Source organism: Ranitomeya variabilis, chromosome 4 (genome assembly GCF_051348905.1).
Source record: "Ranitomeya variabilis isolate aRanVar5 chromosome 4, aRanVar5.hap1, whole genome shotgun sequence".
NCBI classification, from domain to species: Eukaryota; Metazoa; Chordata; class Amphibia; order Anura; family Dendrobatidae; genus Ranitomeya; species Ranitomeya variabilis.
The window spans coordinates 604,331,215-604,355,271 of record NC_135235.1 but is presented as its reverse complement, the minus strand read 5'-3'; the positions used below and the strand labels follow the sequence as shown (position 1 = coordinate 604,355,271).

The following is a 24,057-nucleotide window of genomic DNA, read 5'->3' as shown; positions in this document are numbered from 1 at the left end:
TTTTTTACATTTGTGTCAGTACCACTAGGAAAATATACTATGTTATCTGCCAACCCAAGCCCAGTCCCTTTATCTTTAGTTTTAGAGAAATTTGAATAGCTTTTCTGAATGAACTGCCTCAATACCGCTACTTAAAGAAAAAATTGACAAAACGCTTTTTTGCTACTTGGAAAATCTTAATTAATACTCTTTCATTACAAACACATGGACTTCATTGTACAAATGTTTTTAGTATACAGAATGGTATGCAGTGGAACTACTTGGTAGTCATGTTGAGGAGAGCCATAAGATCAAATATTAATTAACCTCAAGACTTAAGACATAAGAGATTGAGAGAAGCAACCCATAACGTGTATTGTTTAACCTTACATAAGTTTTCCCAGATCAAAGTGAGACACTAAAGATGGCTGCCATTTCCTGTATCAGCATGTCATGTGCTGGTGTCCAAGATGACGCCCACCCTGATGACCTCATGGATCCACCCACCCTGATGACCTCATGGTTCCACCCATGGACTTGCTCATTGCCCAACCCACTAACCAATGGAATACATCCGATCACTCCCATTTTAGAGCTAACCGAGCCCCCTTACAGGAGATATATAACCTTGTGTTCTGACTGAATAAAGCCCCTTGGAGCTGAGCTATAGATTGATCAAGGAGAGTTCACATCTGACTGTGTGTTGTCATATGTTTATTTCTTTTGGTGCGCACCTGATCAATATCCATTAGGCCAGGAGTAGGCAACTGAAGTGAAGTGAACATTTTATTAATTGTTCAACCCAACAGTCACACAGAAGATACAGCAGGAGGAAGGATCATCCCTAAGTGTAGAATTGTGGATATGTGAGAGGGCATGAATGAGGATAACCAATAGGACTGGACTAATGATTCACCTAACTCTGCTGGAAGGAACATTAAAGTCCCATTTACACTTGCCGACTGTGGCTGCTAAATGACTACTGATTGATGGGTAACGTGGGGACATTAATTGCTTGGGATACAGTTCACATTTGCCACCTACATGTGCTTCTCACAAAATTAGAATATCATCAAAAAGTTAATTTATTTTTAAGTTCTTCACTACAAAAAGTGAAACAGATGTCCAGAAGGCAGTCACTGACACACTCCACAAGGAGGGTAAGCCACAAAAGGTAATTGCTAAAGAAGCTGGCTGTTCAGATTATATTCCAATTTTGTGAGACACACCTGTGACTAGTGCTAATTTGGGCCACTATATAGCTTGAAACAAGACAAACGTGAAAAAGCAATATACAAAATGCACGAAACATGGAGGGTGCAGTGATCAATGTCCAGTCACCCGCTGATTGAGTGTTTTTCTCATTCATTGGGCAATGATCAGCTTTTAATAAGCTTATGATGGAGAACAAGCATTTTAAGGATCACTAGCTCCCAATTATCAACTCATTTAAATGTGTTTTCATATAGTCTCAGAATTTCTTAATGGTGTTATAAAATAATTTGCAACTTCCACCTAAATGTTCTGTTAATTTGCAAATTGCATATAACAGTCAAGAGAACTGTCAGTACATGCGAAACAATCAGTTACCAATTGAAAGCGCCATACCAGGTGTGATGCATTGTACAGGGGAAAGGGTGTGTCTACTTCACTCACCTCTGGGGAGGGAAGAGAATGACCCAACAGGGATCGGCACTCTGGCGCCACCACTTACCCCAGGTCAGTCAGGGAACTGCACCTAGGGCAAATAGTCACCGGAGAGACTTCCCTTATAGATACGAGTTATTGAGGAGCTCACAGTGAGGGGGGAATATACATCACCAGTCCAGGCTGGAGACATATTTGTAAATCTCCCGGCCATCACTGTCAGAGTTCCTCACTAACACAGTACGCTGTGCAGCCACCAGTTCCTCGTTGGATATAAGCCCCGTCTGACAACAGGTTAATATCTGGTCAGAAACCAACCCCAGGTAGCATATTATAACCAACCGAGCATGCGGACGCGGGGATTCATGAATCAAAATAAAAGAGCAGCCCAAGATTAATTTTGTATTTAACCGTCGAAAGGCACACTAGAAAGATACAGGTGTTAGGCGCCAGGATTCTCCCTCTGCACAGGAGGGATCCCAAGCCTTGTCTTCTCCTGCGGTCCCCCATTCAGTCTCGACTGCAGTGAATGCTGCCAAGCAAAGATGTCGGTCTCAGCATCTTGCTCAGAGCCGGTCTGTATGCTTGGTTGCTGCTGCCTCTCCATGTTCAGCTATAGTAACTGGATATTCTCAGCAGTGTGCAGTCACTCCTAAGACTAAAGGTACCTTCACATTAAGCGACGCTGCAGCGATAGCGACAACGATGCCGATCGCTGCAGCGTCGCTGTTTGGTCGCTGGAGAGCTGTCACACAGACCGCTCTCCAGCGACCAACGATGCCGAGGTCCCCGGGTAACCAGGGTAAACATCGGGTTACTAAGCGCAGGGCCGCGCTTAGTAACCCGATGTTTACCCTGGTTACCAGCGTAAAATGTAAAAAAAACACAGTACATACTTACATTCGCGTCCCCCGGCGTCCGCTTCCTGCACTGACTGAGCGCTGGCCCTAACAGCAGAGCGGTGACGTCACCGCTGTGCTGTACTTTCACTTTCACTTTACGGCGCTCAGTCAGTGTGGGAAGCGGACGCCGGGGGACGCGAAGGTGAGTATGCAGTTTGTTTTTTTTACATTTTACACTGGTAACCAGGGTAAACATCGGGTTACTAAGCGCGGCCCTGCGCTTAGTAACCCGATGTTTACCCTGGTTACCAGAGTAAAACATTGCTGGTATCGTTGCTTTTGGTGTCAAACATGACGATACACGCCGGTCTGACGACCAAATAAAGTTCTGAACTTTGTTCAACGACCAGCGATATCACAGCAGGATCCTGATCGCTGCTGCGTGTCAAACTAAACGATATCGCTAGCCAGGACGCTGCAACGTCACGGATCGCTAGCGATATCGTTTAGTGTGAAGGTACCTTAAGTCCAGGTTTCACTCTACTGAGCATGCTCGTGGTTCGACTTTTCATTGGTTGTCGCCTGTCACATGCTCAGGTCCTGGTCTGGCTCTGGATTGGCCAGTGAGCAAGGTCCTGTCAGATTGACAGAAACTATAAAAGGATCTTTGGCGCGCGCCCGTCGGTACACTAAGATCATTCACGTTCAGTCTGTGTGTGGAACCCCACGGTAGTATGGACTCTGCTGTATGAGCTCAAGTCAGGCTCAGTGCCTTTAGAATTCCGGCTTATCCAGAGAGGAGCTTGTGTGTATGAATTCAGGGCAGGCGCTAGTGCCTATAGAATTCCGGCCCCTTCGGAGAGGAGTTCTGTGTGTTATTGGAGTCCACTACTGGTTCCCTTGCCTCAGTGAGATAGCGAACTCCTGTGAAGTCAACAGGGTTCGTGTTAGCGTCTAATCACAGCTCTGCTGCAGACCATCTTTCCATTGCTGTGTGCGATTGGCACAGCCACGTGCTTCTCCACTGAGTAACGTTAACTCGGTGCGAGTCTGTCACACTCGCTGCAAGTCTCGCCATTGTCCTTTTAGCTGCAGTTTATCATCTCTGCACGGTGGACCCCGGGTGGCAAACGCACTTCATTATTATAATTTATTTAGTGCGTGTTGCCCACCCTAACAACAGGTATATATATACAAGAACAATATATATGTAAGTATACAGTCAGGAGTGTAGTACAAGGGTAGGGTACAGATAGATTACAATTGCTGTGTTATGTAGCATGTTACCACAGGGAGGCGCTGATGAATCACAGGTCCAATCTTTGTTACATGATTCTCTGGCCACGTCAGCTAATGGTCCTCTTGCCAATAGAAAAACTGAGTCCAAAATGAGGAGCTGCCTATTATCCCCTAGGCTGCTCCCTCCCACACTCTGCGCCAACCCCTGGGCCATGCAGCATCTCTCCTCCCATATCTGAGAGCATGGTTTTCTGGCGAGAACCGTGGATGCCCATAACTTTCCTCCCAAAGCTCTAAATGGGACGGCGAGAGAATAGCACATGCAAAAAGCCTTATGGACCGTACACACAGATCCATTTTTAATATAGATGTATTTTTGGACCAATGATATGTAACACCCCAGGTAACCGATTGTTACAGTGGCATTGCTTTCCTCACGGGGAGAGTGATGTCATGCTTGGAAGTGAGGAAGGATCCCTTTAACAGGTATTTAGCACATACAACACCATTCTGACTCCAGGCCAGAAGAGGGAGTGTTATGACCTGGTGGCCTAGGAGCAGCATGGACGAGCTCTGGAGTAGGTGGCCTCTATACTGACCGCAGACCCTGAACTTAACACCGCAACTATAAGTAGCCGTGGGATGTTCCTGTCACTCCCTCGACACCTCGTCACAGCCGGAGGACTAATTACCCCTAAAGAAAGAAACAGGAAAACTATCTTGCCTCAGAGAAAATCCCCAAAGGAAAGACAGCCCCCCACAAATATTGACTGTGAGAGGAGAGGGAAATTACAAACGCAGACTGAAAACAGAATTTAGCAAAGGAGGCCACGCTACCTAAAAAGAAAAGACAGGACAGAGTACTGTGCGGTCAGTATTAAAATACTACAAAAATCCACCACAGAGAATACAAAAATCTCCACACCTAACTAAAGGCATGGAGGGTAACTCTGCGACACCAGAGCTTCCAGCTTGGCTGAATAAATCCTTACACAGACAAAGCTGGACAAGAAAAAACATAGCAATTCACTGAACTATAAAGTCCACCGCATGTGGACTGCAAAAACAAAGCCAGGACTTATCTTTGATGATTTGGACAATCCAGCAGGAGAAACCAAGCAGAGATGTGAATCCTCCAGAAAAACAATGGACAACTGGCACTCACTAAAGGGTGAAGCCAGACTAAATAGCCCCGTCCAAAGTGGAAGCACCTGATGACTGCTGTGAAGGACAAACAGCAGCACTACCACTTATAACCACCGGAGGGAGCCCAAGAGCAGAACCCACAACAGAATTCACAACAGTACACCCCCCCTTGAGGAGGGGTCACCGAACCCTCACCAGAGCCCCCAGGCCGATCCGGACGAGCCAAATGGAAGGCACGAACCAAATCGTCAGCATGAACATTGGAGGCAACAACCCAAGAATTATCCTCCTGGCCATAACCCTTCCACTTGACAAGATACTGAAGCCTCCGTCTTGAAAAACGAGAATCCAAGATCTTCTCCACAACATACTCCAACTCCCCATCAATCAACACCGGGGCAGGAGGATCAACAGAGGGAACAACGGGCACCACATATTTCCGCAACAAAGATCTATGAAAAACATTATGGATGGAAAAAGAGACTGGAAGGGCAGAACGAAAAGACACTGGATTGATAATCTCAGAAATCCTATAAGGACCAATAAACCGAGGCTTGAACTTCGGGGAAGAAACCTTCATAGGAACATGACGAGAAGACAACCAGACCAAATCCCCAACCCGAAGCCGGGACCCCACACGCCGACGACGGTTGGCAAAACGCTGAGCCTCCTCCTGAGACAACACCAAATTGTCCACAACATGAGCCCAAATCTGCTGCAACCTGTCAACCACAGAGTCCACCCCAGGACAATCAGAAGACTCAACCTGCCCTAAAGAAAAACGAGGATGAAACCCAGAATTACAAAAGAATGGTGAAACCAAGGTAGCCGAACTAGCCCGATTATTAAGGGCAAACTCGGCCAATGGCAAGAAAGCCACCCAATCATCCTGATCGGCAGACACAAAGCATCTCAAATAAGTTTCGAAAGTCTGGTTAGTTCGCTCGGTTTGGCCGTTTGTCTGAGGATGAAATGCGGAAGAAAAAGACAAATCAATGCCCAGCTTAGCACAAAAGGACCGCCAAAACCTAGAAACAAACTGGGAACCTCTATCAGACACAATATTCTCCGGAATGCCATGCAAACGAACCACATGCTGAAAAAACAACGGAACCAACTCAGAAGAGGAAGGCAATTTAGGCAAAGGTACCAAATGAACCATCTTAGAAAACCGGTCACAGACCACCCAGATAACAGACATCCTCTGGGAAACAGGAAGATCCGAAATAAAATCCATAGAAATATGCGTCCAAGGCCTCTCAGGGACCGGCAAAGGCAAAAGCAACCCACTGGCGCGGGAGCAGCAAGGTTTGGCCCGCGCACAAGTCCCACATGACTGCACAAAAGAACGCACATCCCGTGACAAAGAAGGCCACCAAAAGGACCTACTAACCAAATCTCTGGTACCAAAAATTCCAGGATGGCCAACCAACACAGAACAGTGAACCTCAGAAATAACTTTACTAGTCCATCTGTCAGGAACAAACAGTTTCCCTGCTGGACAGCGATCAGTTTTATCAGCCTGAAACTCCTGAAGAACCCGTCGCAAATCAGGGGAGATGGCAGAAAGAATCACCCCCTCCTTCAGAATACCAACCGGCTCAAGAATCCCAGGGGAATCAGGCAAAAAACTCCTAGAGAGGGCATCAGCCTTAACATTCTTAGAACCCGGAAGATACGAGACAACAAAATCAAAACGGGAGAAAAACAGGGACCATCGGGCCTGTCTAGGATTCAGCCGTTTGGCAGACTGGAGGTAAATCAGATTCTTATGATCGGTCAAGACCACAATACGGTGCTTGGCCCACTCAAGCCAATGTCGCCACTCCTCAAATGCCCACTTCATAGCCAACAACTCACGATTGCCGACATCATAATTGCGTTCCGCAGGTGAAAACTTTCGAGAAAAGAAGGCACACGGTTTCATCAAGGGTCCATCAGAATTCCTCTGAGACAAAACGGCCCCTGCCCCAATCTCAGAAGCGTCAACCTCAATCTGAAAAGGAAGAGAAACATCCGGCTGATGCAACACAGGGGCAGAAGTAAATCGGCGCTTAAGCTCCTGAAAGGCAGAAACAGCCTCAGAGGACCAATTAGCTACATCAGCGCCCTTCCTCGTCAAATCGGTCAGGGGTTTAACCACACTGGAGAAGTTGGCAATGAAACGGCGATAAAAATTAGCAAAGCCCAAAAATTTCTGAAGGCTCTTCACGGATGTGGGCTGGATCCAATCATGAATGGCCTGAACCTTAACCGGATCCATTTCTATACATGATGGAGAAAAAATGAAGCCCAAAAAAGAAACCTTCTGTACTCCAAAGAGGCACTTAGACCCCTTCACAAACAAGGCATTATCACGAAGGACCTGAAATACCATCCTGACTTGTTTCACATGAGACTCCCAATCATCTGAAAAAATCAAAATATCATCCAAATATACAATCATGAATTTATCAAGATAATTCCGAAAAATATCATGCATGAAGGACTGAAACACAGATGGGGCATTAGAGAGTCCGAATGGCATCACAAGATATTCAAAATGGCCCTCGGGCGTATTAAACGCAGTTTTCCATTCGTCACCCTGCTTAATACGAACAAGATTATATGCCCCTCGAAGGTCAATCTTAGTAAACCAACTAGCCCCCTTAATCCTGGCAAACAAATCAGAAAGCAAAGGCAAAGGGTATTGGAATTTGACCGTGATCTTATTCAAGAGGCGATAATCAATACAGGGTCTCAAGGAGCCATCCTTCTTGGCAACAAAAAAAAAACCTGCTCCCAATGGAGAAGAAGATGGCCGAATATGCCCCTTCTCCAAAGACTCCTTTACATAGCTCCGCATGGCGGCATGTTCAGGCACAGACAGGTTGAAAAGTCGGCCCTTAGGAAACTTAGAGCCTGGAATCAAGTCAATAGCACAATCACAGTCCCTATGCGGTGGAAGGGAACTGGACTTGGGCTCATCGAAAACATCCTGGAAATCTGACAGAAACTCAGGAATTTCAGAAGAGGGGGAGGAGGAATTTGACATCAGAGGAACGTCATCATGAACCCCCTGACAACCCCAACTAGTCACAGACATAGATTTCCAATCCAACACCGGATTATGTACCTGTAACCATGGAAACCCCAGCACAATAGCATCATGCAAATTATGCAACACCAGGAAACGACAATCTTCCTGATGGGCTGGCACCATGCACATGGTTAACTGTGTCCAAAACTGAGGTTTATTTTTAGCCAATGGTGTAGCATCAATACCCCTCAAAGGGATAGGACTCCGCAAAGGCTGTAAGGGAAAACCACAACGTCTGGCAAATTCTAAGTCCATCAAATTTAAAGCGGCGCCTCAATCCACAAATGCCATGACAGAGAATGACGATAATGAGCAGATCAGGGTCACAGATAACAGAAATTTAAGTTGTACAGTACTGATGGTAACGGAATTAGCGATTCTCTTGGCACGCTTAGGGCAATCAGAAATAACATGAGCAGAATCGCCGCAGTAAAAGCACAACCTATTCTGACGTCTGAATCCTTGTCGTTCCGCTCTAGACACAATCCTATCACACTGCATTGGCTCAGGACTCCGCTCGGAAGACAATGCCATAGTGTGCACAACTCTGCGCTCACGCAAGCGCCGATCAATTTGAATGGCCAGAGACATAGAATCACTCAGACCTGCAGGCGTGGGGAAGCCCACCATAACATCTTTAACAGATTCAGAAAGACCCTTTCTGAAAATTGCCGCCAAAGCATCCTCATTCCACTTAGTAAGCACAGACCATTTTCTAAATTTCTGGCAATATGATTCTGCCGCTTCTTGACCCTGACACAGGGCCAACAAGGTTTTCTCAGCATGATCCACAGAATTAGGTTCATCATACAATAACCCAAGCGCCTGAAAAAAGGTGTCTACATTAAGCAAGGCCGGATTCCCAGATTCCAGGGAAAATGCCCAATCCTGCGAGTCGCCACGCAGCAGAGAAATTACAATTTTTACCTGCTGAATGGGATCACCAGAGGAACGGGGCTTCAGAGCAAAAAACAGTTTACAGTTATTTTTAAAGCTCAAAAATTTGGACCTGTCCCCAAAAAACAGATCGGGGGTAGGAAATCTAGGCTCTAAAACAGGAGTCTGCACGATATAATCAGAAATACCCTGTACTCTAGCAGCAAGTTGATCCACCCGAGAAGCAAGTCCCTGAACATCCATGTCAGCGCCTAACTCTTGAGCCACCCAGAGGTGAAGAGGGAAAAAAAAACACAACAGAGTACAGAAAAAAAATGGCTCAGCACTTTCTTTCCCTTCTTTTGAGATGCGGTTAACTCATTGTTGGCCAGTTGTACTGTTATGATCTGGTGGCCTAGGAGCAGCATGGACGAGCTCTGGAGTAGGTGGTCTGGAGTACTGACCGCAGACCCTGAACTTAACACCGCAACTATAAGTAGTCGTGGGATGTTCCTGTCACTCCCTCGACACCTCATCACAGACGGTGGACTAATTACCCCTAAAGAAAGAAACAGGAAAACTATCTTGCCTCAGAGAAAATCCCCAAAGGAAAGACAGCCCCCCACAAATATTGACTGTGAGAGGAGAGGGAAATTACAAATGCAGACTGAAAACAGAATTTAGCAAAGGAGGCCACGCTACCTAAAAAGAAAAGACAGGACAGAGTACTGTGCGGTCAGTATTAAAATACTACAAAAATCCACCACAGAGAATACAAAAATCTCCACACCTAACTAAAGGCATGGAGGGTAACTCTGCGACTCCAGAGCTTCCAGCTTGGCTGAATAAATCCTTACACAGACAAAGCTGGACAAGAAAAAACATAGCAATTCACTGAACTATAAAGTCCACCGCGTGTGGACTGCAAAACCAAAGCCAGGACTTATCTTTGATGATGTGGACAATCCAGCAGGAGAAACCAAGCAGAGATGTGAATCCTCCAGAAAAACAATGGACAACTGGCACTCACTAAAGGGTGAAGCCAGACTAAATAGCCCCGTCCAAAGTGGAAGCACCTGATGACTGCTGTGAAGGACAAACAGCAGCACTACCACTTATAACCACCAGAGGGAGCCCAAGAGCAGAACCCACAACAGAATTCACAACAGGGGAGCTCTACACCTGACTTCAGGGGAGCTGCTCTCTCTGGTTGGGACGAGGAGTCAGTTGCTAGGCAGTTGCTAGGCAGTTGGGGGAGTTGGACAGGTGGTGAGAGGAGAGCGAAGGGAGAGGAAGGAAAGCTGGGGCCGTGGAGACGAGTGATTCTGTGGCTCCTGGGAACGAAAGAGAAAGCAGATGAGTCTGTAAAGTGACTGATTGGGGAAGTGGAGCGCAGGAGAGTGAAGAGCTGGAGAGAGAAGCTGCGATTTAGCTTCCTCCACGCTGAGAGCAGATATCGGTAGCCGGAAGACCATGGTTGCGGGGGTAACTTCATGCCCCATGGCAGAAACCAGCGGACAGCAGATTGTAAGTTGCCTGTCCACCATTAATGCCCGAGGACACAGTAGCAGATAGAACCCAGGTCGTGATAGAGATCCTGTAAAAAGGCTCGAGCTACCTGTCGTACGGGTTGTGTCCTACCAACACAGTGGGACAGAGAGAAAACATGAGGCCCTTGTGTGAGGCCTAAGGCAGCAAGGGACTACAACATCACAGCGCTAGTAGGAAGGCTTCCAACCCCACCTGGTTAGAGGGATTCCCAATTCGCCTCCAAGCCGACCGGACGACACCAGCATCCATGATCCGGGACCCTGGACTGTGGCTGCCTTAAACCAAGTAAAGAGGCAAAGAGACTGCAACCCTGTGTCCTCTGTTTTCTTACTACACCACCGACCACCATCTCCTCAACTACACCGGGAGCCCTGGGGACCTTGCTTCACCTGTGGGAAGCCATAAAATCTCAGCTGCCATAACAACACCACACACAGAAGACCCCTTTCAGCAGCATCGGTCATCCCTGACCGAATACCACAGGTGGCATCACTAACTTTTATTATTTCAGAAACCCCTTTAAAGACCGTCCCTTTAACATGGGCACCCAGGGCCATGGACCGGGTTGCCACCGCCGTGACACATCACTTTAAGTACTGGACCCAGTACCGAGTACCCCACGGCCCTGGCGGGCGTTCCAGATCCTCTATGGTACCATGTGCTGTATTTAAACAATGAACAACACATGGACCAGTACAATGCATCTTTTGGTGTACTATCCATTTATTTGGACCATGGCTGCCATATCAATCCACAGCACCCCGCAATTGTGACCCCTCCCACTAAGGGGTAAAAGTTCTCAGAGTTGACTTTGAAGCTAGGTGCAATCCTAGAGAATGTGACACTGCATTTGATCAGTATACATGCCATCCATATACTTCCTTTTTCTGCTGTGTATTTGTCCGCTTGCTATAAGCCTTTTTTTCTGGTTTTGTGTCAACACCGAAATGAGAGGAATAACAAGATTATAATAAACCCGTTTTATACCAAAATTCACAAAATGGTGAGTTCTGCAGTCCATGTGCACATAGTTCATGATTTAATTGATATAATTAAACTGGTATTATCAAGATGCTTCTTGAGCAACTCAGAGCTATGCAGTCTCCTTATTTCCTTGTTGCTTGGGGGCAGGCACTCCTACTAGAATGATAGTTCTGGTCAGGAGCTCCATCCTGCTAATAAACACTAACTGGTATTTCTTGATTAGCGTATAGAAATAACAGTAACTTTGAACAAGCACACGGCTCAGGATAGTGAGAGCCGTGATTTTTATAACTGCCATGGGAACTGCCAATGCTGAAGGCCAGGGAATTGTGATTTTTTAGCACTGATAAGAGCCCTGTCAAAACTAAAGGTACCTTCACACTGAACAACTTAACAACGATATCGCTAGCGATCCGTGACGTTGCAGCATCCTGGATAGCGATATCGTTGTGTTTGACACGCAGCAACGATCAGGATCCTGCTGTGATATCGTTGGTCGGAGCTAGAAGGCCAGCACCTTATTTTGTCGCTGGATCTCCCGCTGACATCGCTGGATCGGTGTGTGTGACACCGATCCAGCGATGTCTTCACTGGTAACCAGGGTAAACATTGGGTTACTAAGCGCAGGGCCGCGCTTAGTAACCCGATATTTACCCTGGTTACCAGTGTAAATGTAAAATAAAAAAAACACATACTCACATTCCGGTGCCGGCGTCCGCTTCCCTGCACTCCTCCTGCATCCTGTGTCAGCGCCGGCCGGCCGTAAAGCAGAGCACAGCGGTGACGTCACCGCTCTGCTTTGGCCGGCGCTTACACAGGATGCAGGAGGAGTGCAGGGAAGCGGACGCCGGGCACCGGAATGTGAGTATGTGTTTTTTTATTTTACATTTACAATGGTAACCAGGGTAAATATCGGGTTACTAAGCGCGGCCCTGCGCTTAGTAACCCGATGTTTACCCTGGTTACCCGGGGACTTCGGCATCGTTGGTCGCTGGAGAGCTGTCTGTGTGACAGCTCTCCAGCGACCACACAGCGACGCTGCAGCGATCGGCATCGTTGTCTAGATCGCTGCAGCGTCGCTAAATGTGACGGTACCTTAAGAGGAAGGTGAGCAGCTAACTGTTGTATAGAAATCAATTGGCGGGAATAGAGGTGGCTGGGATGTAACTATTCCTCACACTTGGCCAGGCTCTGGTGGCCAAGCTCCTTGGAAGCAAGCTTTAATCTATGTAAGATAAAAGCTGTCATTGCTGAAACATGCAAGTCAATTTAAAACTTGCTTTCATCCTAACTATAGCAAATTAATAACATAATAATACCACTTTAACAAAACTACAAACACAATTTATCATTTGAGTACATGCTTGTTTGCTGATATTGCCGGGAGATGTTTGATGAGTCAATGGAAGAATATCTATTGTTATACAAATCCACTGGTTGTCTGTTTGATCATCTGGGGTATTAAACTTATTCAGTTATTTCACCTCTTAAACCCCCTCACTTTGGCCATTTTTTCAGTTACACGACAAAGCAACTACCGTAGTTTATCAGAATAATTTTTATGTAATTGTAGAAAGGAAACAGAAGAAATTTTCCAAAAAAGGGAATTTGGAGACCCACTTACAGTATCTCCATATCACAAACGTTGATGAAGATCATAGATGTTGATGATATTGACCTTATTTCTGAATTTTTTTCTTTCCTCAGATTGTTTGGTCATCCAATGCTTGAAGCCTCTATGTCAGCAGAAAAAGTCTGCAATAATTTGCACAACTTAAGCTAACTGATTACCCACAGTGTTGTTCAGTAGATTTGGTTTCCAGTACCATCTCTATGCTGACAACACCCAATTATACACCTTTTCTCCTGTTATTACGCCAACCTTTTTAGAAAACACCAGTGATTGTCTTACCGCTGTCTCTAACATCATGTCCTCCCTCTATCTGAAACTGAATCTGTCAAAAACTGAACTCCTCGTGTTCTCTCCCTCTACTAACCTACCTTTGCCTGACATTGCCATCTCCGTGTGCGGTTCCACCATTACTCCAAAGCAACATGCCCGCTGCCTTGGGGTCATCCTTGATTCCGAGCTTTCATTCACCCCCCACATCCGATCACTGGCTCGCTCTTCTTATTTGCATCTCAAAAATATTTCTAGAATTCGCCCTTTTCTTACTTTCGACTCTGCAAAAACTCTTACTGTCTCACTTATTCATTCTCGTCTGGACTATTGTAACTCCCTACTAATCGGCCTCCCTCTTACCAAACTCTCCCCGCTCCAATCTGTCCTGAATGCTGCTGCCAGGATCATATTCCTCACCAACCGTTACACCGATGCCTCTACCTTGTGCCAGTCATTACACTGGCTACCCATCCACTCCAGAATCCAGTACAAAACTACTACCCTCATCCACAAAGCACTCCATGGCTCAGCACCACCCTACATCTCCTCTCTGGTCTCAGTCTACCACCCTACCCGTGCCCTCCGCTCGGCTAATGATCTCAGGTTAGCATCCTCAATAATCAGAACCTCCCATTCCCGTCTCCAAGACTTTACACGTGCTGCGCCGATTCTTTGGAATGCACTACCTAGGTTAATACGATTAATCCCCAATCCCCACAGTTTTAAGCGTGCCCTAAAAACACATTTATTCAGACTGGCCTACCGCCTCAATGCATTAACCTAACTATCCCTGTGTGGCCTATTAAAAAAAAACAAAACATAATCAGGTTCCTCGCATCATGTTCTCATACACTTTATGCAGTTAATAGCACTCTGTGTCTGTACTGCTACATACTTAGGCAGTTAACTGGTTCATGCAGCTTTACATGAACACCTGAGCCTTACACTATGGCTGGTCCAAATAACTAAAGCAATTGTTACCATCCACCTCTCGTGTCTCCCCTTTTCCTCATAGTTTGTAAGCTTGCGAGCAGGGCCCTCATTCCTCCTGGTATCTGTTTTGAACTGTGATTTCTGTTATGCTGTAATGTCTATTGTCTGTACAAGTCCCCTCTATAAGTTGTAAAGCGCTGCGGAATATGTTGGTGCTATATAAATAAAAATTATTATTATTATTATTATTATTACTATTCAGATTAGCCACACAATGGCTGCTGAATTTCTGTCTCTGCTTTTATACTGGCTACAATCGTCCCGCCTGATTGGTTGAGCTATACCACCATGTGATATGATGCAATGTTGTGGAAAGTGTAAAAGGTGGTGGCCATTTTAGACAACCGAATCACATTGTTCAAATTCGCTGGGTTCACGGACTTCCTAAAAACTCAATATGAATTAGATTCATATCAAATCTATTCGCTTTTCTCTAGAAAACATATACGATGGAATCTGAAAGTAAAATTACCAAGAAACAAAGATATTCCACTGCAATTAGTTATCTCAGGTTTAAACCTAACTCGAAAGGAGAAGCACGTCTACATGTACAAAAAAACTGCATGAAGTCCATTGAGCAGCATCGAACGTCATATAGAATTTTAAAAGTGGCGTGTGCTCCTCACCACAGTGAGGAACTGGAGTAAGATTTGTGGTGTAAAGTACACAACAGCTAGTCATGAATTAAATGAGCTTTTGGCAGAGTTGGCCGAAAATGCCAAGAAAACAACAAAAGTCACAAAATTTTTGCACAATTTCACGTTACGCAATAAATTTTGATACTTTTCGAAGTGTTTTACTCCAAATTTATGTTGTAAACACTTTAATGAATCAAGGCCTTTATGTAGCTGATCCACCCTGTCCACTGGGTATTGATTACAGGTAGTTTTGTGAGATTTTCCCAGAAATTGTGGAATATAAATCTCATCCTATATACCTATATACGAGTGCCATTAAAATTGGACAGAATCTCTATGGTACCACAAGGAGAAAATTAAGTTACCACTATAGTTAGACAAGTACATCCAAACTTACCTTATACAAGCAAGAAAAATTTAAGGGCAGACTTCAATCGTCTGAGGTTCAACTTCATAAAATTGTTCACCACCTCAAATTTAATGAGTCAATTATAGCTTCCCACTATTTTGCCTATTCTAAATGAATTCATTATGACTGCGGAATCTAATCTGAATTACTCAAGATGCTAGTTCCTGATGTGTTTTCTGATGGTAGACATTGGTAGATGAAACTCAATGGTATTGTAGTAGCATAGATACCTCCTTGGCTAAAACATTCGAGAATATGCTATCTACAGATTTTGGCTACGCGCTCAACATTCTGACAAAAATTCAGCAACTTTGCAAAATTCTGAACTTCACTAATGAAACAATGACTTCTGACATCATGTAGTCGAGTATGAATAATGTCACATGTTTTACCAGCTCCACTGGGTGGTTTTAACTATCTAAACCTTGTGACAATTTTTGTTAGTTTTTGTTAGTATTCAGAAAATGTTGGCATGGTGGCTTAGTAGAACAGTATATGGTCCCAACTGGTCCTGTATTCTCTATGAGATAGCCACTGCCAGACTCCTGCCAAGATCAGGTTTTTCCTATGTAGTGATGGTTCAGGATCTGTGTTAAACAGGAAAGAAAGAATGGTGTATCTAAGGCACTAATAAACCCATAATACAGAAAAAAAATCTGAATACAAAAATATTAAATACTTGATTACATGATCAAAGTGAACAGCTAACATTAAAAATGAAAAAAAAGAAAACATATAGTTTTTTGCAATAAGACCAATTAGGTCTCCACAGAATAGTATGTGTGGATCTGATTAATCCCCAAACAAACTAATATAAAACAAAATACAAAGGTACAGGTGCAAAATAAGTAGAGAGTGGCCATAACATGCCAACAGAGATACAAAAAAGCATATATAAGGGATAGTACAAATATCAGATCTTAATATATACTTACCTTGTAATGTCTTCACATCCTGTTCCGTCCAGATGTGTCCAGATCCCAGAATTCCAAGCGGCGGAAGTTCACTGACCGCCATATTGGGACACCCAAGTGATGGGTGTCTCAATATGGAAACTCCTGGTGGTGCCAGCCTCTTGCATGGTACCACCAGTGGAACACCATCGCACCACACACACACACACTGTATATGCTGTACGCAGCCTCTTGCGCAGTACCACCAGCGGAATACTGTCACGAACACTCCGCTGCCGGGATCAGCCGAATGATTCACTGACCGCCGCCATCTTTATACAGGAGGAGCGCATGCGCAGTTTTAACGTGACCATCGCTATCTGTCTGCACAAAGATGGCGGCGGTCTGATTTACTGTGCCTGTGCGAATTCCGCACAGGCGCAGTAAATCATTCGGCTCATCCCGGTGGCAGATGTGCGATGTGTCTACAGGCAGAGGAAGTCGGTCACATTAAAGGGGTTTTCACATGAAGGAAAGTTCATTTTAAAAATTGTCTGTGTCTCACCTTGTACGAGAGCACATGGGGTACACAGGTCAAAGAAGAGATGACATGAGAGGAGAAGACAGCAGATGGGGGAGAGAGAAAGCACACAGGGGTGAGAGAGACAGAGCACAGGGGGGAGACAGTTCAAACAGGACAGCACATGAGGGGAGAACACAGCACAGGAAGGAGAGAGACAGCAGACAAGGGGGATAGCACATGGGGTAGACAGGTCAAAGAAGAGAGCACAGACTGGAGAAGTCAGCACATGGGGAAAAGAGAGAGTGGATAGGTGGGTGAGCACATGGGGGGAGATTCTCAATGCTGCAAAGCCTGCTCCCATCGTGTCATTACCACCCTCCCGATGTGATAGCATCGGGTCTCCATCTAGTCCTATATAAGCGTGTAAAATTATGGTGCCACCTAGAAAGTGTAAGAAGATAGGGAGAGGGTATGAACCCCACATGTTACGCCAACTGCTGTGGCTGTTTCAGGCATTCACTCATTTTAATTTATATAGGGAATTAAACAGTTAATTAGTATTTAGGTTTTGTAATAATTTACAGTACGTACATGCTGCCTAACACAAAAGTCCTTACCTCCCAGACTGGCACCATTTTTCCTGTCTTGTGACCACACTTACCAATCAACTATCACTAATCGTCCAAAGCCTTTTCAATTCTATTAGTGAAAACTTTATTGATAGATGTCACATTATCCCTGAGCCCAGAAAAAGCATTTGTGGTGCTCTTTGAGCCCATTCCATGTCCTTGTGATCTCCACTGAGCCCAGTAAAAGTCCTTGTAATTTCCACTAATCCTAGTGAAAGTGCCACACGAGAGCTCACTGCCACTAGATGTAGCATGGAGTTTCTCCATACAATGTATAATCTATAACAAGTCCGCCAAACTATGGTATAACACATCATCTACGGCACTAATATTTTTGGACATCGTGGGTGAGACTCCAACCTCGGCAGCCTTTATAGCTATGTATATATCATATTGGATCTCACAGCTGTGAACAATACTGACACTTTCCATGAGGAAATATTGTAATGTTGATGCCCATTGTGTCAGTGTCAGTTTTAATTCCTTACTGCAAATGGACGTAACTATCTGCACTGGGGTCCTCAAATGTGAAGAGGGATAAGGAGCTTGGCCCACTCCACGCAAGGTAAATGCGTGCTGTGTTGTACAGCCAGCATATGTCTGTGAATGTAATGTAGCTGAGACCAGAGCTAGCTCCCATCACTGCCATTTAATGATTTGGATGCTGTTGTCAAACACCGACAAGCCCCTACATGGTTATGTTGATGGAAAGATGAAAAAACAGGAAGAAAAAAATAAAACAGCAAAAATTGAAAATAACTTGTCTATTTGGGTTAAAGACAGCCATGCAACTCTGAAAACATTTTTTAGGACAACACTTTTAAAATGTGCAACACCGAAACCTAAACCAATGTTCCTACCCTTACCTATAGATCAACTTTTCTTCGCTTCACCTGCTAAACATTATCAATTTACATTTTTACATCTGACTTTCACAACATGTATTATGAAGGAAATTGACTAAACATAAGAAGAACATTCAAGAATGGAAGTTTTGCTGTAATTCACCACTAGATGTCTCTAAATCAGCAAATGAATGGAATATAAAACTGATGGGGAAGCTCCCCTCTTGGAAGAAAAATTAACTTCTCTGACATCCAGGTATGTTTTGGGGTATATAAGTGTGAAGATCTGAAGATGGAACCCAGCACAAACCAAGGACAAGACCAGGAGAGAGAATCCCAGAACCTACTGCTAAACCTCACAACTTCTCCACATCACATTCTTTGGGCCACAGATAATGTCTCCTGTCAACAACTGGACTTTCCTTTTCCTGCTCTGTGTCAACTCCATTGTCTTCTCCAAGAGATGCATATGGCTCCAAGACAGCCACAAAGATCTCCCCAGCAAGATGCTTAACAACTTCCATCACATGGTGAGCTCCTGGCACTTGTGGGCTTGTTTTTTCTTCCTATAGGCCAGTATTTTCCAAACTCCAGTCCTCAGGGCCCCCAACATGTCATGTTTTCAGGATTTCCTTAGTTTCCTTAGTTTTGAACAGGTGGCCTTAGTTACCTGCAGTGGCGGAGCAATGTGTGGTGTATATAGCACAGTCATCACAATCATACTGTTGTCCATAGAGCTTGGTTCTGAAGTGAAGGTGCTGTACATAATGTGATGTTATTCCTGCCGATTACACATTGCTTTATATTATATTGCAGATTCCAGAGAATGGGATAACAGACGACTGTGTGACCACAATAAGACCCAATGTCACTGATCTCTACAAAATTTATCAGGTAAGGTAATTTTACTGTTACTACATCCTATTTTTTAACTTTGAAAAAAAAAAAAAAGCTTTTTTTTCCTACAGAAAATATAAAGCTTTCAGAGAACAACTGTTTTTTTCTGCATTTGTTTCCAAATGTACTTTTTATTTTACATTTTCAAATTAAGTTGCAAATTTCTGGAAAAAAGGAAAAATGTACTAAATGACTTTAATGTAGCATCCTCCTGTCATAGGCTTACAGTGCACAATAATAAAATTGGGAAAACAGGATGAGAAATGAGACTTCCTCTTGTTCTGTCCTGCTGAAAACGAGGACATTGATGGAAACACATCAGTAGGAGGTCAATGGACACTTCAAATCATAGCATAAGGATATTTTTCTGGATCTAGTTGCAAAAGAAATTCAGAAAAAAAATAAAACTATTGTTTCGATAGTATATCCAGTCATGATGTGTACTTTTACCTCTTTTAGTGATGATCATAGCATCTAATGGTCTTTAATTTTTATATAGAAGTAACTGATGTATGAAGAATTTAAAAAAAGACCATTCATTCATTGACGTAGCCAACAAAATTTTCCACAATTGACCTCCTAATAGGGGATGACTATCTATGATCTTGGACAACTTAAGCACCTGGTCCAATAATCCTTGTGACATTGAATTTACAGGTCGAATGTGCGGCCATTACGGTGAGTGAACTCTTGTACAAAACTGTCCATTTCTACATGAAGCACCAGGAGAAACTTGTGAGCAACCATACATCCTGGGAGCAGCTTCAAGAAGATCTGTATCACCAGGCAAATCTGCTGGAGGACTGTGTAAGTTCTGCACTAAAGGAACTTAGAACCGTCCTTAGTGTTACACCGGGCAATAACTAATGAACATATTTTATTTCTCTCCAGATCTCAAGGACCACAGAAAACTGCACCACAGTCCAAGAAATAGGTGTATATTTCAATGAGCTGGAGAAGATCTTGGAAGAGCAGGTAGTGGCCTCCACAATACTTAGAATTACATCTCTAAAAGTCTGATCTTACAACCAAACAGATTGATCAAGCTCTGATGTTTCTTTAACCAGATTTCAATTCATATGTAGGAAAGTTTCTGATTTGTAAAGACGCTCCCTTGGTAGACAGGGGATTTGCCTACTGTAGAGTTTAACTGTTATATCTTTCTAATTTGCAGGATGACGCAGTATGCGCTCAGAGGATAATCCACGTATACATGAATCGCAATTTACTGCAGGCTGCTCGCCTCTCCAAACTCATGAGGAATAAACAGTTCCATAAAACCATTCAGTAGTCAGACAAGGGGCTTCAGCTGTCGACCTCACCATGTTTTCAGCCACTTATTTATCTATTTTATTATCTATATTTTATTATTTATCTATTTATTTTAAATTATTGCATTTTTCTATGTTTGGTAATAAAATATATTCTTTGTAAGAATGACTCCCTGGTCATTACCACGTGATCCTGAACACAACCGGAATTTACATTTACATCACCAGCAAGACTTGAAATCAAGGAGCCAAGAGAATTTATCTAGTGGATGCAATGCCCAGAACAGAGTAAACTGATGGTATATAAATCATGGACTACTGAGTGAATATATTTTCTGAGCAGTAGCTTGGAGAATCTGGAGGAGCTAGGTTCACCACTTGGATGTTCTAGCAGCTGATTTACCAAAACGTTAGCTGAGACTTCAACACATGAATGTGCACTAACAGAATGGTTTCCTTATTAGAGACATTTTGATTAGCTGTAAATTAGAAATACACATCTGATCCCAGGGGAACAAGTAATGGAGACTTTCCTCACTTTAGGAGTTTAGAGATCTTTTTCAATGTAAAGACTTAAGATTTAATAGCAGGTTTGGTGGAGCTTAACTGTTTACAACTTCAATTCCCCAACAATGTGAAATGTATAGAAAACCAGAATGCAATGATTTGGAAATCTCGTATAGCTATATTTTATTCAGAACATAGGACATAGACCAGAAGGTGCATGTTCGACAATTTTCCCTTTCAACTGAAAAAATTAACTTAGTTAGAAATTGATGGCAGCAACACATCAAAAAAGTTTTGCCTGGGCTATGTCTACCATTGTGTAGTATATCTTCTTCTTTTTCTTCTTTTTAAAACAGTCTGTAAATGTTTGTAAAGTAAGAAGACAATTGCTGGAATTTTGGGAGAGGAATCTTGTCCCATTGTTGTCTGATGTCAGATTCTTGCTGCTCCACAGTCCGGGGTCTTTGCCAGATTTTTAATTTCATAATGCACCAAATGTTTTCTTTTGGTGAAAGGACTGGACTGCAGGCATCCTGCTCATCATTTGAGCATAACTAAAGGATTTGTAATTAAAGTTTTATAAGTAATTGTACTTTCATGTTATAGGTTAAAAGTGTTCCATGAAACTCAGTATTGTAAAAATGTGGAAAGTGCTCTTTTGTTCATTGAGAAATTGATTAAAATCTTACTTTTCAAAGGGGACGCACTCATTTCTGCTGAGTACTGTATAACAGCAGTCTCAATGTATCCTATGTGAAGTATACAGCAGAGTCTCAGTGTATCATGTGTGATGTACACATCAGTCTGTGTATCCTGTGTGGTATATACAGCAGAGTCTAGGTGTCTCCTATGTGATGTGTACAGCAGTCAGAGTGTATCTTATGTGGTGTATAAGCAGCAGTCTCAGTGTAGTGTGTCCTAGATGATGTATATACAGCAGTCTCTGTATCCAATGTGATACATGCACAACAGTCTCAGTGTCTCCTATGTGATTTATATAAAGCAGTCTCAGTGTCTCCTTTGTGATATTTAGCCAGCAGTCTCAGTGTCTCCTTTGTGATATATTTACAGCAGTCTCAGGGTAGCGTTCTATTACATAGTTATGCCCATTTTCTATATTAATGATCACAAACATTTTTATGTGAGAACTTTCTTACTTATGTGTGTTGTTGAATATCACAAAAAAAATGGACACACCTTTTATTTACTCATCAGTTTTCGTTTGTGTGTGTTTCTTTGATTTTGTGGTCCAGGACAACTCTTCTGCCAATGTGATCCAAAGACACCAAAAGGTTGAACACCCTTGCATTAGACTTTGACCCATCCTGTTGATATCGGCAGGTTCCACTGACATTAATCTAATGTGTAATTGTAAAGAGCTGTGGAACATGTTTATGCCATATAAATACAATTATTATTAATAGACTATTATCAATGTGTATTGGGGCCTTAAATGTCTCCCACATGATCTCAATTCTAGTATCTAACCCTTGCGAGGGTTCACAGTCTACAAGGGATGGATGAGGATACAGTAGGTGAGGAGAGAGCTGGTTGTGTAGCATTATGATGGAATGCAGGTAACTGCAGGTTGTTGGCTTGTCAGAAGAGGTAGGTCTTCAAGTTGCTTTTAAAAATTTCCATGGTAGGTGAGAGTCTGATATATTGAGGTAGAGAGTTCCAGAGTAGGGGGGATGCATGGGAGAAATCTTGTATGTGATTGTGGGAAGAGGAGATTGGAGGGGAGTAGAGAAGGAGATCTTGTGAGGATCAGAGGTTACGTGCAGGTAAGTACCGGGAGACTAGGTCACAGAAGTATGGAGGAGACAGGTTGTGGGTGGCTTTGTATGCCATGATTAAGGTTTTGAACTGGAGTTTCTACGCAATGGGGAGCCAGTGAAGGGATTGACACAGAGAGGAAAGGCTGGGGAATAGCGGGGGGACTGGTGGATTCGTCGGGCAGCAGAGTTGAGGATAGATTGGATTGGTGCAAGAGTGTTAGAAGAGAGGCCACAAAGCAGGAAGTTGCAGCAGTTGAGGCAGGAGATGATGAGGGCATGTACTAGTGTTTCTGCAGATTCTTGATTAAGGAATGTATGAATCTGGGACATATTTTTGAGTTGTGGTCTGCAGGAAGTGAAAATGGCTTGGATATGTGGTTTGAAACAGAAATTAGAGTCCACAGTTACCCTGAGGAAGCAAGCTTGTGTGGCGCCCCTGAGGGTCCAGTCACCACAGAGTATTGCACCTCACCCAGAGGTGTGGTATTCTGCTCTCAGGTAAAGAGGGGACACGGCACAGAACCCTACAACTACATCCAACACAGACAATTAAGTCAAGGCCAGGCTGGATAGGAAAGGATGTTGGAGGAGTGGATGGGGTAGGTAAAGTAGGGGAGGAGCTTGTTAGGAACATCAGCTTAGGCGGGAGATTGAGAAAGAAGTGGAGCTGAGTAGACATGGGGGTCTGCAGCTCCTGGCAGACAGAAAATACTGAAACAGTGTAATAACCCTGCTGGTGCAGCGCCCCAGAGTGCTGGTCGTTGCAGTAATGTCGTTCTTCCACCGGGGGAGTGATGTTACGTCTGAAGGCAATATAGGAAATCTCTTTACCAGGTAAACACTATGCATGCAACATGTCCACACTCCAGGCCAGAAGGGGGAGCTCTAAGCCTGTTTTAGGTGAACTCCCCTATAAAACATCCTGATCTGGAGGGAAAGGGAGTTCAGAGTTCAGTTCCTGTCAGGAAGACAGAGGGATGAAGTGATGGCCGGGGGACCACCACGGTGCTGGAAGACTACTGTACACCAGATGAGGTGCAAACAACAAAGGGTAGATTTATTGGAAGGCAAGGAATGAAGGGAATGAGGAAGATGCAAACAGGGGTTTACAATGGCAAAAGACAATTTACAAGAGTAATAAACTGTATCTTTTCCGTAAAATAGTACGGTGCTACAACTATTGCAGACTCAAAATATGTCTAACAAGCAAATGTAAACAATAAACAAGTGATGATGCTACTCTACGTATAACCTTCCTGGCCTTTACTAAGCAGGCCACACGGCTCCCGTGTACTGACTATTGAAGCCTATACTAGGCCCTAACAGTTGCACCAAACAGGAACAAACTCACGGTGATGTTAGAGAATCAGATCCAGTCCCAGTGGGGCCCCCAGCAGTCTAATACGGTGGTGCGCACGGCTTTCTGTC

General features: G+C 43.9%; 1 long non-coding RNA gene across 1 annotated transcript in view; it reads left to right on the top strand.

The window, feature by feature from the left end:
* Positions 1 to 20,397, top strand: part of LOC143769231 (uncharacterized) — a 32,038-nt gene extending 11,641 nt beyond the window's left edge. The window contains exons 2-5 of the long non-coding RNA XR_013214284.1: positions 18,993 to 19,070; positions 19,731 to 19,880; positions 19,965 to 20,048; positions 20,248 to 20,397. This is a non-coding gene — a long non-coding RNA (uncharacterized LOC143769231). The remainder of the gene's footprint in view (positions 1 to 18,992; positions 19,071 to 19,730; positions 19,881 to 19,964; positions 20,049 to 20,247) is intronic.
* The last annotated feature ends 3,660 nt before the right edge of the window (positions 20,398 to 24,057 follow it).